Source organism: Scyliorhinus torazame, chromosome 14 (assembly GCF_047496885.1).
Source record: "Scyliorhinus torazame isolate Kashiwa2021f chromosome 14, sScyTor2.1, whole genome shotgun sequence".
In the NCBI taxonomy this organism is placed as follows: Eukaryota; Metazoa; Chordata; class Chondrichthyes; order Carcharhiniformes; family Scyliorhinidae; genus Scyliorhinus; species Scyliorhinus torazame.
This window is the reverse complement of record NC_092720.1, coordinates 104840925-104859781: the sequence shown is the minus strand read 5'-3', so window position 1 is coordinate 104859781 and position 18857 is coordinate 104840925. Positions and strand designations below refer to the sequence as shown.

General features: G+C 45.0%; 1 protein-coding gene across 4 annotated transcripts in view; it reads right to left on the bottom strand.

Annotated features, from left to right (window-relative positions):
- cab39 (calcium binding protein 39) overlaps window positions 1-18857 on the bottom strand; it is an 87417-nt gene that overhangs the window by 42276 nt on the left and 26284 nt on the right. The gene's annotated exons all lie outside the window — the stretch shown is intronic.

Here is an 18857-nt window from a genome sequence, read left to right as displayed (position 1 = left end):
CTGGGTACTACATTCATTTTAGGCCACTTATGAGAAGCAATTTTATTCAATTTGCTGTTCAACATCTGCCCAATTCAGGCAGATGTTTTTCACCAAACTCCATCAATAATACCCAACATTTGGGAATCATACAGACTGGTTCTCTTTAGGTTGATGGCTAATCAATTCAACCCCTCATTTCTATCCTTGTCTAAACAAATAAAAGCACTATACTATTAAATGCATCATGCACATTCTTGTCTGTAACTGACTTTACTTAAAATTAAAAATTAGTTATCAGACACAACAGCACTCTCCAATCTACTGGTGAGAGCTACGCCCTGAAAATGTTCAGAGGTTGCTTTTCCTCTCCCAGTGTCCTTACCAAGCTCACAGTTTGTACAAATTTATTTGAAAAAAAATAAAAGGTATACTGCACAGGATTTAAATTAGTTCTTACAAGGTCACAAGGTTCTGCGGTTTACTTTTCTCATACATATATTTATTGTAAGAGGCATGAATACCGCATCTGTTGTTGTTCCACCCATCAAACAATGTTTGCACAGATTACTCCATTCTGAACGCAACGCACCTGCTCAAGAAACAAACAGCTACTCAACATCGACGGCACCTGCCTGTCTGCCTACACCAACATCTGGTAACAAGTTCCATGTGCAGAGGGCGAGATGAGCAATACATCTCTCAGAGCAATGTGAAACTAGTTCTTCAGCAACTACCACACAAGGGAAAAATAGAGTTCAAATATTTGGACATAAAAATCAGTTTGGACTTGTGTAAAGGAAAATCGGTAATATATTTAGCCAGGTTTGAAAATTTCAGCAGCTAAACTCCAGAGTACTTTTCAGCAGGTTTGAAGAAAGTAAAATGCCGAGAGTAACTGTTTTATTCTTAAGCTTCAAAAGGGTGCCTGCTTGTTCATGAATAATTGAGTTTGCCTCGTGTCAAATAAAATAAACCATAACATGCTTCTTCCGACTGCACTTCATTTACTGAACAGTTCATGATATTCTTTTCAGGTATTATTGTTAGGAAATAGAAATAGTTTTTAGTAAGTTGTATAAATAGAGATAGTTTTAAATAAGTTGTATTTGCATTTATGGGTGTTAGGAATAAGGTATAACTTTAAGTTTGATTTATATTTTTTTTATTTGGGTTAAAAAAATGAAACCTGGATCTATTTCATTTTAAAGTGGAGCCAGCAGGTCTAAAGCTATTTGCATTACCTGCATTTTTAATGCGGTTTTTTGTAGTAGTTTAAGGAAGTTAAAAAACAAAGTAGAGAAAGAAATGGTAATTGCCTAGCAACAGGGGTCTAGCGAGAGACAACCACAGAGACAGAACAGCAGTGTTTAGTTCAGTTGGTGATTATGCTCTAAGTTGAAGGGAGCAGATTGCTGAGGAAAATAACTCTCGGAATCTTCGATGAACTATAAAGTTAAAGTAACAGTCAATGTATTTTATGAGCAGCATGGTGGCACAGTGCTTCACATCTCCAGGGACCCAGGTCCAGTCCGGCCTCAGATGACTGTGTGGAGCTTGCACTTTCTCTGAAACAAAGCTCTGAAACTCTACCAACAGCCTGTGAAGCAATGGTACCCTGTTGGCATAGCCAAGTATCTGAGAGATTGCACGGAAGATGAAGCTTGAATGCACATGGCAATTCAGAGGAGAGAAACGTCGGAAAGCTAGATCGAATCACTGGAGGTGGACCCTTGTAGAAGACGTCTGAGAGATTGTGCTGGTTGAGAGAAGAGTCTAAAGCAAGTATTTTGAGCATTGAGGTTGGAAACCCTTGAGTGAAAGACAGAGTTTCAGTGAACGAGCTGGCTTAAAATGTGAAAAGCGTCCGAGGAGAGTTGATGAGAGATCCATGGCATCAGTTTAGGGTGGCATGCTCAGGGTGCCATCTGTCAGTTGGCTTGACAACAGGTCAGCTACTGATTTACTAGACTGAATATTTGAGTAGAAGATAGATTTTGTAACTGTTATCTTTACAAATCTGTAAAGGTATAGTTGTAGGTGAAGGAGTAATATAGTCAATCCAGTAATATAGTTAATTTTTTCTTGTTTAATGTTTTATTCTTTTGTTAGAAGTTAATCAATCGTCTCAGATTTTGTTCAGGAGCCCCTCTCCATGTTTCTAAACAAAAAAATTAAAGCCTGGTTCCACCCAAGGATCTGGCTTGTCCAGTCGTAACACCAACTAGGAGCATAACACTATTCCTGCATTATATTGTGAAGAAAATTTCCAATGTCAAAGAATAATTAATTAACTTCAGAGTCACTTTTGATGATGTACCAAGGAATTTAGTAAAGAGCAATGATTGGCCATGCAAAATGTTCTTGTTATTTACATATTTGAACTGTGAAAACAGCCAATAGTACAGTTATATAGTCTGTCTTTTCCTTTCAAACTTGGCTTCAATAAAGAGTTTTGAGCTATGCAACAATGAAGCCAGTAGAAGGAGCAATTAAAAAATGATGATCAAGATCACAGAAATCAAAAAATTGACTGGGATGAATATATTAGCCGAAATGTGATTTTTCTTCTGGCTCATTAGGTATAACCCAAATGACATTAGAATCTTAGAGAGTTGGATTCTTCTAGCCTGTCAAACTCTGCGCATATATTTAAATTAGAAACATAAGAAATAGTAGGAGTAGGCCATTCAGCCGCTTGAGCCTGCTCCACCTTTCAACTAACACCTCAGCACCATTTTCTCACACTATCCCCATTTATCTTAATATCTTTAACATTTGAAATATATTGTACTGACGTCTTGAAAAACTCAGTGACTGGGCCTCCCTCCACTGCTCTAGAGTTGGAGAATCCCAAAAATTCGCCACCCCTGAAGAATTTCCTCCTCATATCTGTCATAACTTTTTATTCTAAGACTGTGTTCCCTGGTTCTAGAACCACCTCCACCCAACCCAGCCAGGGGAAACATCTGTCCTGCATCTACTCTGCCGAATCCTGCAAGAATTATGTACGCTTCAATGCGATCACCTCGCATTCTTATAAACGTTACAGGACACAGGCCCAGTCTCTTCAATCTCTCCAGACAAGACAGCCCCATCATCCCAGGCATCAGTCTGGTAAACCTTTGTTGCACTCCCTCATGGAACGTATATATTTTCTTAGGTAAGGAGATCAAAACTGTATACAATACTTCAGGTGCAGTGCTCCAAACAATTACAGCAAGATTTCTATCCTCCCGCATTCAAATCCTCTTGCAATAAAGGTTGACATATCATTTGCCCTCCTAATGACTTGCTGCATGTGTTAGCTATGTGACCCATAAATAAGGACATCCTGGCCCATTTGGTCATGAACTCTTCCCAATCTTTCACAATTTGATAAATACTCTGCATTTGTTCATCCTATCAAAGTGGAAAACTTCAGTTTTCCACATTATATTCCATCTACCATGTTCTTGCCCTCTCATTTTGCCTGTTTGAAACCCCTTGGTTTCATTGCATCGCATCTTTTACATTGATATAGATTGTGACTAGCTGGGGTCCAAGCACTGATCCTTGCAGTACCCTCAATCCCAGATGTTTTCACTTTGCCTACTAACCTCCAGTATGTGGACCTCATCGTGAATCACAGAATAACACAGTGAAGAGGCCCTTTGGCCCATTGAGTTGGTACCGATGCACGAAAAACACCTGACCTGCCTACCTCATCCCATTTGCCAACATTCAGCCCATAATCTTGAATGTTATGACATGCCAAGTGCTCATCCGGGTACTTTTTAAAAGATGTGAGGCAACCCACCTCTACCACCCTATCGGGCAGTGCATTCCAGACCGTCACCACCTGCTGGGTAAAAAAGATTTTCCTCAAATCCCCCCTAAATCTACTGCCCCTCACCTTGAACTTGTGTCCCCTCATAACTGAACCTTCAACTAAGGGGGACAGGGTGCTCCCTATCCATGTCCGCAAGATCTTGTACACCTTGATCAGATCGCCCCTCAGTCTTCTCTGCTCCATAGCCCAAGCCTATCCAACCTCTCTTCAGGACTTAAATGTTCGATCCCAGGCAACATCCTGATGAATCGCCTCTGCAACCCCTCCAGTGCAATCACATCCTTCTCATAATGTGGCGAGCAGAATTGCACACCGTACTCCAGCTGCGGCCTCACCAAAATTTTATACAACTCCAGCATGACCTCCCTGCTTTTGTAATCTATGCCTCGATTGATAAAGGCAAGTGTCCTATATGCCCTTTTCACCAGTCTATTAACCTGCCCTTCTGACTCCAGAGATCTATGGACAAACACGCCAAGGTCCCTTTGTTCCTCGGAACTGCCAAGTGTCAGGCCATTCATTGAATACTTCCTTATCAAATTACCCCTTTCAAAGGGCAGTACGGTAGCACAAGTGGATAGCACTGTGGCTTCACAGCACCAGGGTCCCAGGTTCGATTCCCCGCTGGTTCACTGTCTGTATGGAATCTGCACATTCTCCCCATATTTGCGTGAGTTTCCACCGGGTGCTGCAGTTTCCTCCCCCAGTCCAAAGACGTGCAGGTTAGGTGGATTGGCCATGTTTAATTGGCCTTAGTGACCAAAAAAGTTGGGAGGGGTTATTGGGTTACGGGGATAGGGTGGAACTTAAGTGGTTCGGTGCAGACTCGATGGGCAGAATGGCCTCCTTCTGCACTGTATGTTCTATGTTCAAAGTGTATCACCTCACACCTTTCAGGGTTAAATTCCATCTGTCACTTTTCTGTCCATTTGACCAGCCTGTCTATGTCTTCCTGCAACCCAAGACACTCAACCTCAGTTTTTTTTTAAAAAATAAACATTTTATTGAGGTATTTTCTTTGGCATTTTAACAGCAACAGAATCAACTATATAAATACCAGAGAAGTATATATATATATATATATATATATATATATATATATGTGCAAATTCCACCACCCTCTCCCACAGGTCTTGCCATTACTTACCCCCCTAACCTACGCTAGCCCCCCCCCCCCCCCCCCCCCCCCCCATTTCTGCTGACGATTAGTTCTGCAAGGAAGTCGACGAATGGCAAACCCCAGCTGAGACCCTCTTAATTTTCTCCAGGCAGAGGAAGCCTGCCATGTCTGAAAGCCAGGTCTCCGATTTCAGGGGCTTCGAGTCCCTCCACGCCAGCAACATACGCCTCCGGGCTACCAGAAAAGCAAAGGCCAGAACATCTGCCTCTTTCGTCACCTGGATTCCCGGGTCCTGTGATAACCCAAAAATTGTCACCGGACTCATTACCACCCTTATATTCAATACCGTGGACATGGTGTCGGCAAACCCCTGCCAGAATCTCCTCAGTTTTGGACATGCCCAGAACCATGTGGACATGGTTCGCTGCCCCCCCTCCCCCTCCGCACACTTCGCACATCTGTCCTCCACCCCAAAGAATCAACTCATCCGGGCCACTGTCATGTGAGCCAAAGCCTTAAATTGGATAAGGCTGAGCCTGGCACATGTTGCGGTAGCATTGACCCGTCCTAACGCATCCGCCCAAAGGCCCTCCTCCATCTCTCCCCCAAGCTCCTCCTCCCACTTTCGCTTCATCTCCTCTGAACCCATAAGCTCTCTATATATGTCCGAGATGCTCCCCTCTCTTATCCATCCTCTAGAGACCACCCTATCCTCAATCCCCCTTAACAGCAGGAGTGGGAAGGTTGGTACCTGCCTCCGCAAAAAGTCCCGTACCTGTAAATATCGGAGTTCATTCCCTCCAGCCAGTGCAAACTTCTCCTCCAGCGCCCTCATATTTGGGAAGCTACCTTCCAAGAACAAGTTCCCCATCCACTCAATCCCCGCTCTCCGCCAGATACGGAACCCTCTATCCATCCTCCCCGGGGCAAACCTATGATTGTCGCAGATTGGGGAGACACTGATGCCCCCTCTGCTCCCACATGCCTCCTCCACTGCCCCCAGACTCTCAGGGCCGCCACCACCACCGGACTGGTGGAGTACCGTGCCGGCGGAAATGGCAGGGGCGCCGTCACCAGTGCCCCTAAACTTGCGCCCTTACACAAAGCCGCCTCCATGCGCACCCACACTGGCTCCACCCCCACCAGCCACCTCCTCACCATGGCTATGTTAGCCGCCCAACAGTAATTATTGAAACTCGGCAGCGCCAGTCCACCATCTCCACGATTCCGCTCGAGCATTGCCCTCTTCACCCGCAGTAGCTTAGCCCGCCCCCCCCCGCCACACACAAAGTCCACAATAATCTTATCAATCCACTTAAAAAAGGACCGCGGGATGAAGATGGGGAGGCACTGGAAAACGTAAAGAAATCTCAGGAGGACCGTCATTTTTACCAACTGCACCGTAACCGCCAGAGACGACTGGAGCGTGTCCCATCTCCGGAAATCCTCCTTTATCCGGTCCACCAACCGGGCCACGTTCAATTTGTGTAGCCTGTCCCAATCCCTCGCCACCTGAATACCCAAGTACCTAAAACTGTCCCCTACCACTCTGAATGGCAGTTCCCCCAGTCGCCTCTCCTGACCTCTCACCTGAACCACAAACAACTCGCTCTTCCCCATATTAAGTTTGTACCCCGAAAACCGGCCGAATCTCCCCCACCAAACCAATCCCTTCCAGTCCCTTGAGGCCCTCAGAGCAATTGCCAGTGGCTCTATCGCCAGCGCAAACAGCAGTCGGGAGAGGGGACACCCCTGTCTTGTCCCCGGGTGTAGTCTGAAATGTTCTGAAGTCGTCCTATTTGTCCGTACACTAGCTACCGGAGCCCGGTAACAGCAACCTAACCCAGTCAACAAAGCCCCTCTCAAACCCGAAGCGCTCCAGCACCTCCCATAAGTAATCCCACTCGACCCGATGGAACGCTTTTTCCGCGTCCATTGCAACCACCACTTCAGCTTCCCTGCCTTCCGGGGGCATCATAATCACATTGAGCAACCTTCTTACATTGGACCCCAGCTGCCTACCCTCAACAAACCATGTCTGGTCCTCCCCTATAACGTCCGGTACACAGTCCTGAATCCTAGAGGCCAGAATTTTGGCCATGAGTTTGGCATCCACGTTTAACAAGGATATCGACCTATAAGAACTGCACAGCTCCGGGTCCTTGTCTCTTTTCATGGCGAGATCATGGCCTGTGACATCGTCTGGGGTAAAACCCTCTTTCCTTGGCCTCGTTAAAGACTTTCAGCAGTACCAGCCCCAATATTCCGGAGAACCTTTTATAGAACTCGACTGGGTACCCATCCGGCCCCGGGGCCCTCCCCGACTGCATGGCCTTCATGCCCTCCACCATCTCCTCCAGCCCGACCGGGGCCCCCAGCCCTTCTACCAGCTACCCATCCACCTGCGGGAAAGTCAGCCCATCCAAGAACTGCCTCATCCCCTCCGGCCCCCCAGGGAGTTCCGATCTATCCAACCTACTATAAAAGTCCCGAAAAGACTTGCTCACCCCCTCAGAGTCCCCAACTAAGTTCCCATCTCCATCAACCACTTTCCCTATTTCCCTAGCTGCCTCCCTCTTTCTGAACTGCTGTTCAAGCATCGTACTGGCCTTTTCTCCGTGCTCGTAGATCGCTCGCTTCACCTTCCTGAGCTTCTCCACTGCCCTTCCTGTTGTTAACAAACCAAACTCCGCATGCAGCCTCCGGCGTTCCTTCAATAGCCCTGCCTCTGGAGCCTCCGCATACCTCCTATCCACTCGTAGGATCTCGCTTACCAGTCGGTCCATTTCTGCCCTTTCCATCCTGTCCCTGTGAGCCTGGATCGAGATCAGCTCTCCTCTCACCACTGCCTTCAGCGCTTCCCAGACCACCGCTGCTGAGACCTCCCCCATGTCGTTTACCTGCAGGTAGTTCAGCATGCACTTCCTCAACCTCTGGCAGACCGCTTCGTCCGCCAACAGCCCCACATCCAATCTCCATTGCGGGCGCTGCTACTATCCATACTGACCTGCAGTTCCACCAAGTGCGGAGCATGGTCCGAGATCGTAATCGCTGAATAACCAGTGTCCACCACCCCGCCAACAGGGTCCATTGCTAGCACCTTGCCCGTTCTCGAACATGACTGGTCCAGGTCTGGATCAATAACCGTGTTGAAATCCCCACCCATAATCAGCCTGTGCGAATCCAGGTCCGGAATCTTCCCCGGTACCCTCTTTATAAAATCCCCATCGTCCCAATTTGGCGCATATACGTTGACCAGCACTACCTTCATCCCCTGCAGCCTGCCGCTAACCATGATAAATCTACCTCCCACATCCGAGACTATCCTCCCTGCCTCAAACACCACCCGCTTTATTGATCAAAATCGCAACCCCCCTTGACTTTGAGTCCAGCCCCGAGTGGAAAACCTGACTTAACCCAATCTTTCCTCAACCTGACCTGATCCACTACTTTAAGATGTTCTCCTGCAGCATCACCACGTCCGCCTTCAGTCTCCTCAGATGTGCAAACACATGAGCCCTCTTCATTGGCCCATTTAGCCCCCGGACATTCCAGGTGACCAGCCTAGTTGGGGGGCAAAGTGCCCCACCCCCGCCGGTTAGCCATCACCTTTCTTGGGCACGCTTCTAGCCCATGCGCCGCACCTCCTCCGGTCCGCCCCACACCCACGACCCCCTCAGTGATCTTCCATCGAAGTCGCTCCCACGTCAGCAGAACACCCCCCCGCAACACTACTCTAAATCCCAACCCAGCTAATAAACTAAGCATATACACACCCCCACTGTGCTTCTGTGAGCTAGCTCACCCAGCTAGCTTGGTGACCCCCGCCTCTGGCGCCAAGAAGTCTCCCACCCATTGTTCCCTTGCTCCCCTCCCCCACACCTGTAAACAAATTCCCTCATCCAACAATCCCCAAACAAACAGCCCACAGCAAGAAAACACAAAGAACAAAAGCACCACCCACTGAAACCCAGACAGGCAGATCTCCATCCCACCAAAGTGCACAACAGTATAAACACCCAAGAGAAAACACAAAAGGAACGTTACCAACATCTACTCCAAAAAATAATCAAAAACAAAACGGAAAATCGACTCTTTCCCCCCCTCCCCTCTTCCCTCTCCCCTAAACAGACCTCCAAAAAGACTGATACAAAGCAAAACGAGAAAACATAGCCATAACAACAGAAAGAAAAAAAAAAAAAAACCACCGAAGCCCCACCAACATTCCAAGGGGGAAGAGAAGAAAAACAAATAAACAAAAAAACCCCAGAGAAAAACAGACGAAGAAAAAGGGCACAATATAGGCCAACATATTGTCACGGAGTCCAAAAGTTCTCAAGCTCCCACACAGTCCTTTTCTTTTTTGCATAGTCCAACACCTCATCGAGCGACTCAAAATAATGATGTTGGTCTTCATGCGTAACCCACAGGCGCGCCGGATACAGCAGACCAAACTTCACCTGCTTCTTAAAAAAAAATTGCCTCAACTTGATTGAAGCCTGCCCTCTTCCTCGCCACCTCCACGCTCTGGTCCTGGTATACCCGCAGGATGCTATTCTCCCACTTGCAACTCCACGTGCGCTTGGCCCATCGTAGAATACATTCCTTGTTCAGGAATCTCACCACCATCGCCCTCGGGGGGGGGGGGGGGGGGGGGGCGGGGGGGGGCCCGCAGCTTCCTAGCAAGCACCCGGTACGCCATGTCCACCTCCAGCGGTCGGGGGAATGCCTCCTCCCCCAGCAGCTTTTCGAACATACCCGCCACATATGCTCCAGCATCTGCTCCCTCAGGAAGCCCGACAATTCGTAGGTTCTGTCGGTGGGACCGGTTCTCAAGGTCTTCCACCTTCTCCAAGAGCCTTTTCTGCTGTTGTCGAAGCATCCCCACCTCCAGCTCCACAGCTGTTTGGTGCTCCTCTTGTTCCAGCAGCACCTTCTTCACCTTCTGAATCGCCCGGTCCTGGACATCCAGTCTGCTCTCCAGGCAATCAATTGACTCCTTGATCGGGTCCAGGCATTCCCGTTTCTGTCTGGCGAAGCCATCCTGAATGGCCTGCATCACTGGGTCCGTTGCACGCTGCGCTGCCACCCCAGGGGTCCGTCCCCCGGCCATACTGTCTCCCGTTACAGCTCCAACACCACTCGCTACTGGCTTCTTGTTTCTGCCCTTTCGCACACTTCTGATCCATTTTTCCATAAACCAATGCGAGGAAATAGTGCCCAGCTGCCTCAACCCACAAATCTTCCGATTAAAACCGGAAAAAACTCCGGGGGAAAAGTCCAAAACTCCAACCAGAGCAGGAGCCACCAAATGTGCGACTTACTCCTCCATAGCCGTCACCATAAGTCGTCAACCTCACTATTAACCACCCGCAAACTTATTGATCCTACCCCCACATAGTCATCTATGTTGTCTATATAAATGACAAACAATAGGGTACCCTGTGGTACGCCCCTGGACACTGGCTTCCAGTCACTAAAGCAGTCGCCTATCATCATCCTCTGTCTCCTACAGCTAAGCCAATTTTGAATCCACTTAATTAAGTTACCCTGTATCCCATGTGCATTTGCTTTATTTACAAGACTCCTGTGTGGATCTTGTCAAAGGCTTTGCTGATATCCATGTAAACTACATCGACTGTACTACTGTCATCTACATAGTCACATGCGCAAAAAATGCAATCAAATTTGGTAGGCAGGACCACCCTCTACAAAACATACTGATTATTCCTGATCATACCTTGCCTCTCCAAGTGGAGATAGATTCTCTCCTTCAGAATTTTCTCCAATAGTTTCCTTGACACTGACGTGAGACTCACTGATCTGTAGTTCCCTGGCTTATCTCAACAACCTTTCTTAAATAGTGGGACCAAATTAGCTGTACGACAGTCCTCCAGTACTTTTCCAGTGGCCAGAGAGGAATTAAACATTTGGCTCAGAGCCCTTGCAATCTCCTCCCTCGTCTCCCACAACATCCTGGGGCATAATTCTTCCGGACCTGGAGATTTGTCCACTTTTAAGCCTGCCAACACTCCCTATGACAATTTGCTCAAGAACCTCAGTCTCTCCCCAAGTTCTATATCTACCTCCTTACCCTAACCCCCAATCCAAAACCTTCTTTTTTGCAACTTGTCTATTTCTTTGTCCATAAAAAACTTAAATTGTACCATGTTGTGGTCACCAAAATGCTCCCCCACCAACACATTCGGCTTCATTCCCCAGAATTAGGTCCAGCACTGCACCGTCCCTTGTTGAACCTCCTACATTTTAAGAACTCACTCCATCCAAGTCCTTCACACTATGACTATCCCAATTAATGTAGGAAAAGTTGAAATCATCTAAAATAGTTAGCCGATTATTATTTTTACACACCTCTGTGAATTGTGTACACATCTGCTCATCAATTTCCCACTGACTATCTGGGGATCTATGATAAATACCTAGCAATGTGGCTGTCCCTTTTTTTTTATTACTAAGCTCTACCCACAAAGCTTCATTTGATGCCCCCTCCAAGATTTCATCTCTCCTTACTGCAATAACTGACTCCTTACCTAATAATGCAATGTCACTTCCTCCTCTGTCTCAACTGAAGATTCTACATCACAGGATGTTGAGCTGCCAATCCTGCCCCTCCCTCAACCACGACTCTGTAATGGCTACTATATCACAATTCCATGTATCAATCGTCTCCCTCATCTCATCTGTTTTACCTATAATACCCCTTGCATTAAAGTAGAGGCCATCCAGCCTCGTCTTACTCCTTGGAAACTTACTGCCGTTGTATTCCCTCCTACTTGATTGCTTTTCTGTGTTATGCTGTGCTCCTATTCTGCTAAGTCTGTGTCCCCTCCCCCTGCCAAATTAGTTTCAACTCCTCCCAATACCACGAGCAAACCCACCAACAAGGATGTTAGTCCCGCTCTGGTTCAGATGTAGACCAGCCCACTTGTACAGGTCCCACCGTCCCCAGAAACGTTCCCAGTGGTCCAGGAATCTAAAACCCTCCCTCCTGCACCAACTCTTCGGCCACGCATTCATCTGCGCTATTTTCCTATTTCTGTTCTCGCTAGCACGTGGCACTGGGAGAATCCAGAGATTATAACCAGTGAGGTCTTGCTTTTTAGACTACTGCCTAACTCCCTGAATTATACTTGTATCATTGGTACCAACAGGTACCATGACCTCTGCCTCAACACCCTCCCCCTTCAGGATGCCCTGCAGCCGTTCAGTGACATCCTGGACCCTGGAGCCAACACACCATCCTGGAGTCATGTTGATGGCCACAGTAGTGCCCATCTGTTCCCGACTATAGGATCCCCCATTACTATTGCTCTTCCTCTCTTTCCCCCCTCCTCTGTAGAGAGGCTACATGTAGTGCCAGAAGCTTGGCTCTGTCCGCACACCTTGGAGGAACCAGCCTCATCGGCCTCTAAAATGAAATACTGGTTTGCGGGACAGGACACCAGTGGACTCCTGAACTTGCTGCCTATTTCTCTTGGACTGGTGGTCAATTATTCCCTTCCTCAAGTCCCTTCAGCTGCCGTGTGACCACCTCTCTAAATGTGCTATCCACAATGCTCTCAGACTCGCGGATGCTCCAGTGTCTCCAGCCACCGTTCCAGCTCTGAAACACAAGGTTCCAGGAGCTGCAGCTGGACACACTTTCTGCACACATGCTGGTCCCGCAGGAAATGTTCCCAGATGCCCACATGGAGCAAGAGGACCAACGCATGGCTTTGAGCTCTCCTGCCACGACTAAATCCTTTAAATTTAAAACATTATAAGTAACAAAAGTCAACTAAGTCCCTACACTTGCTAAAACAATGACTTAGAATTCAATCTAATTTCAAAAATACCCACCAGGGCTTACTCACCATTCAACTCACCATTCAACTGCACTTTAGTAAACTCCCAGCTCCCCATACACTCTGAGGAGCACGTCGCTCCCTCCTCACCGAATTCCTTCAGTCACAAAACTCCCACTTTAGCACTCTAATGCAGCCCAAAGTCAGCACTCCATTGCAAACCTTCTGAAAATCCAAATACAGCACTTACCACCAGTTTGCCCTCATTAATTCTGCTGCTTATATCCTCAAAACATTTGCAACAGGCTTGCCGAACATGATTTTCGTTTCATAAATCCATGAAGACTCTGGCCAATCCTATCATTATTTTCTATGAGTCCATTTATCACATCCTTGATAATAAGATTCAGGTTACAAGTATGTAGGTTCCCTGTTTCCTCTCTCCCTTCTTTCTTAAATAATGGAGTTACATATCTACCTTCCAATCAGCAGGTACTATTGGAGAATCTATAGCCAGCTCATTCAAAACTCGCATGCAGATCATCAGGTCTAGGTGATTTTTCAGCTCTCAGTCCCATTAATTTCTCCAGTACAACTTTTTTACCATTTCTAATTTCATTCAGCTCATCATTCTCACTAGTCCCATGGTTCTCCAGTATTCCTGGGTTTTTTTTTGTATCTTCCTCTGTGAAGACAGTCAAGTATTTGTTTAGTTTCTCCACCTCTTTTTCTGCCCCATTATAAATTCTCCTGTCTCTGTCTGCAGTGGGCCCATATTTGTTTTTGCTATTCTTTTCCTTTTTACATATCAATGGAAGCTGTTTTAGCCTGTATTCATTCTTCTCGCTAGTGTACTTCCATACTCTATTTTCTCGTTCTTTCAGCCTCCTTGGCTGAATTCTAACATGTCCACAATCCTCAGGCTTACTTTTTTGGGCAACTTTATAAGCTTCTTCCTTTGATCCAACAGAGCCTTGAACTTCTCTCATTAGCCATGGTTGGATCACCTTCCCATGTGGATTTTAGTGTCTCAAAAGGACGTTGTTGTAAACTATACATTAATTCTTTAAGTGCTAGTCGTTACCGGTCTGTCATACCTGTTAATGTAGTTTCCCAAGCTACCGGAGCCAATTTGGCCCTCGTATCATTGTAGTTTCCTGTTTAGATTTAAGGCCGTAGTTCCGGAATGAACTGCATTACTTTCAAACTTGATGTAAAATTCTGACATATTATGGTCACTCTTCCCTATAGGCTTGCTTAATATAATAACGACATTATTAATCGTCCTCTCTCATTGTACAATACCAAATCTAAAATAGCCTCTAATGGCTTCTGAACTCTAATTGGCTCCTGAACATACTGTTCTAAAAATCCATCTTGCATACATGCCAGGAATCTTTCCTCCACATCCTCAGTGTTAATTAGGTTTACCCAGTCTGTGTGTAAATTGAAGACGCCCACAATTATTGTGTTACATGCCGCTTTAACTTCATGATATATACCATGCCCTACATTAACACCAGTGTTTGATGCCCCACCAAAAATCCCCTACCAATGTTTGCTGCCGTTGCTATTTCTTAGCTGCGCCTAAACTAATTCATCTTACTTCCGATCTAAAATTTTCTGGTTGAAATTGATCCTCTCTCCTTGATATTCCCTTGACATAACACATTTATGGAAACACTGTTTTAACATAAACATAATTATTTTCCATAACAAGACAGTAATACTGTTGAAAAGATAGTTAATATTTTATGTAGCATTAAACAACATTGTCACTAAAAATACAATTGCTAAACTTCATGTTGCATTGTCAAGAAAGCAGGTCAACGCAGAGGAAGCCTCTTAAGTGCCAATTACTTAATGTATCTTTCCGTTCAGAGATGACTACCAACCACAAACACCTGCTGCTTCAGATAGAAAGCTATTAAGTAGAAAATTAGTCTATGAACCTTTGGTGCCTAGTTTACCAATTTTCTGTGAATTCACAATTTCAGCTGTTGCCTTTTTCAATGATAACTCACTAAACGTGAACTCTGATCGATTCAACATACTAAATGAAAACATGCTGCGGAATGCAATAAGCTTCTCGTGCATTAAGACAGGAAACATCTCAGAAATCAAGATACTGTAGATTAAAAAGTGAACCATTTGCAAACAAATTCTACTTATCATACATCTTAGAACAGCATCGCAACATTTTTCAAAGTACTTTGCAGAACTTGAGAACGCTCAACTGGATTCTTCAATACATATTCCATAGAACCTACATTGCAGGAGGCAGTTAAGCCCACCAAGTCTGCACCGACCCTCCGAAAAAGCATTATCTACTCCCCTACCCAATCCCGCACAATTATCATGGTTCATCCACCTAACCTGCACAACATTGGACTGTGGGAGGAAACCGGAGCCCAGAGGAAACCCACGCAAGCACGGGAGAACGTGCAAACTCCACACAGTCACCCAAGGCCCGAATCAAACCAAGGTTCCTGCCGCTGTGATGCAGCAGTGCTAACCACTGTGCCACTATAAATCTCAAATTGAATAACTGTTCCCTGACAGGCTAAAGTTGAAGTTCCAGACTTCTGCATTTCATTTTTAAAAATAAGTCCTTTTTCCAGAATAGCCCAATCCAGAATGCATGATTTATGGCATTTCATACTTGGGCAGGAGAGAATTTTATGTTGCAAAGCATGACAAAGCGCAAATATGAAAACAAATTTTACTGAGTAAACGATTCAGATAACAGACTGTCCTCAACTAACAAAAGCACAAAGGAGCCCCAGCAAAGGTGAAGTTAAAAGTGGTCAAAGGGAACATCTTTACCACCAATTCCACTGGCTGAAGCCATTGTTGACATAAATGAAGATGGCTATGGTTGGTGGAGGCCAAAAGTTGCATTCATAGGACATAAGTGTTAGAGTCTCTGAGAGAAGCATGCTTGGCACAACCATCCATAACTGTTTCATGATCATCACCCCCTCAAAAGATCAAGAGTGGGGCTGTTCATTGGTAATTCTACATTGCTCATCTCCATTCGTAGCATTTCTGAAGCAACCTCCACTTCGGACCAAAAATAAAGTCTCTGAAAGAAGAACACGCTAAACTAAAGTCAAAGTCTAATTTCAGAGTTGGTACTCATAAGAAAGTAGTCCACAAAGATGACAGATCTTATGCATATTTTAAATAGTATTTCATGGGGGAGGTGGGCAAAGGATAAAGAGAGGGAATAAATTGCCTTACTGGTTTCTCTGCACATTGGCGTCATCTTTCCACTTTGCTCAGATAATTTATATGCTTCTACGTGAAGCTGCAGTTCAGCTGGGCAAGGAAACTCGAGAATCGTGAACTAGGGACTGAACCAGGCAAATGCCCTGGACTTTACTTACATGAAAGCCTATCATCAAAGCCAACGATTAAACTTTAAAAATCATGAAAGATCAAAAACATAGAACGAATTGATGGACCTGTTACACCCGGCAATCTTTCTCACGTGAGAAAACAAGTGCACAAGTTCTGGAAAACAGCAGATTGAGCATCAATATCTTTTGAAGAAAATTATGTAGTTCTCAAGAGACAAGTCATATTAGAAATCTTGGGATCACCAAGCATCAGAGGAGCTTCTGATTCAGACGCAATAGAGCTGTCAACTGAACCACAGCTGACAAATGATTAATTGAATGCAAAATGCTTGGAGATGTACTCAGGCTGTATTAAAAATGCAAGTTTTCCTCAAAGCCGCAAAATCACAATTCTAGTGTTTTGCCTATCCTGATAAGAAAGTTGAAAACTTGAAACTAAGGGAGTCAGGGATATATTTTATGGATATGACAGCAGCGAAGGAATTGACATTTCTAAGACCAACAAGTAACTGTTCACATGTTGATCTAGCATACACAAGTGCTTCATTAAAATGTTATGGACCACCCAAGCGCTATATATAAATACATGCAATCCTCTAAAATATACATGCATCAGAACTGCTCTAATAATCAACCTCAGACTGTCTTGCTTTCAAAAGTGTGTACACTTGAATAATAATTCATTTAATGTCATGTGCTTTGGGATGTACAAAAGACTGCATAAAGCATTACATAAAATATAAGTTCCTTTGTGCTCAGTTAAGATTAGTGGCAAAATAATTAATCCTTTCGCAAGGACATCATGGTGCATACAAAATACACAGGCAATAGGCAATTGGGGGTGAGGATGGGGGGGGGGGGGGGGGGGTGCGGTGGGAGCGAAACCAATATGACTGCCTAATGAGAACTCTTGACTATCCTTCATTTTCCACATACTCATGCCACTACTGAGACAGAAATATCCCACTTCCCGTTACACATCACAGATCACAGACCATATTAGAAACACTGCAAAGGCACAACTTGAAAAAGAAAACTCCTTCAGTGAAATTGAATTTACCGAGGAGTGGTGTGAAAGCTGGCATTTAACCAGCTTCATTTTTGCCTGTCTATTTGTACTCCCATATCACTGGCAATGAGGGATTTAGACTCTAGAAGAGGAACTGGTTTAATTAGGAGTCACACATCAGATACCAGAACGGTCTAACTGCAATCTGCCGCAAACTTAATTTCACTACAATAATACTGAATTCAGCAGGGAGCATTTCTTTCATTCGTCCATTTTCCTTTTCCATCAACCTTGTGGAATCTCCCGCTACCGGTTGTTGTAAGAGGGGTATTCACAAAATCATGCCACCTCTTCCTATTTGCATCACCTCTAACTACATTACTTTAAGCTGATTTTAAGCATGTTGATTCAGATAGAGCATTTTTTTTGCTTTAACTTGTATTCAAAGTGAAGGATTTTAGTGCTAGGAAATAGAATGGTTTTGATTATTGGCCTCCATTGATGGCATCAAGCAGTAATTTTCCCCCTTTATAATGCAGTTTTTAAAAAAATCAAAATCCTGGAACCCAATCCCTAATAGCACAGTGGATGTACCTAAACCACGTGGACTGCAGCGGTTCAAGAAGGCAGCTAACCACCTTATCCAGGGCAATTAGGGATGAGCAACAAACGCTGACCTAACCACCGAAGCCCACATCCCGTAAAATGAGTTTTAAAAAAAAAAACTCACCTGCTCTTCTTTGAAAAAGTACGACCGGATGTTTTACATCCACCTGAGAGATGCATCAGTTTAACGTCTCATTCAAAAGATAGCACCTCCAACAACTGCAGCACTTACTGAGTGCTAGACAATCAGTTGAGATTTTTGTAAGTCTAGGGGTGGGTCTTGAATCCACCACCTTTAGACCCAGAGACAGGAATGCTGCCAACTGAGCCACAACTGATAGCATGAGAGGATTTTTGCCCTGGCTGGAGAGCTTTGAAATAGAGGGTAGAATCTCAAGTTAAGGATTTGCCCATTTATGACCAAGATGTTGGATAGGTACATGGATTACGGTAGAATGATGGGGTGTAGATTAATTTGTTCTTAATCTAGGACAAAGGTTCGGCACAACATCGTAGGCCGAAGGGCCTGTTCTGTGCTGTATTTTCTATGTTCTATATTCTATGTGGAAAAATGTCTTTACTCGGAGACTTGCAAATCTTTAAAAATCTCCAAGCTTGTGGATGCTCATTCAGTGTATTCAAGACAGAGACTGACAAGATTCTTGAGGAAATCAGAAGCTCGGGATGGGTGCAGAAGTTGTGTTTGAAGCTCATTCATGATCTTATTCAGTGGATGGGGCAGGCTCAATGGGTCATGTAGCCAACTCTTACTCCTATTATGGTTCTGTCATAATCCAAACTAAGCATCGGTAGATATGTTATTAGTGAATAAGAGCCACTCGGTAGTATTGGCACAACACTGGTAACTAACTGGCTGGATCTGACTTGCCTTTTTGGAAAGGATACAGCTGGGCAACTTGCCAGTGTCAAGTAGAGGTCTGCGCTGCACTAGAATAGCTTGGCTAGGGGCGCGGTTAGCTCTAGAGCATTAGTTTTTAGTGGTTGTTGTCAGAGCCCATTGCCTTTTCTTTGTCCAATCTTGGTCACTAGCTTGTTCATTGCACGGCCCTGTAATCCCATGTATAACCACAGTAGAAATTACAAAATTGTAAATTCTTTAACTCTATAACATGTAATGCAATTG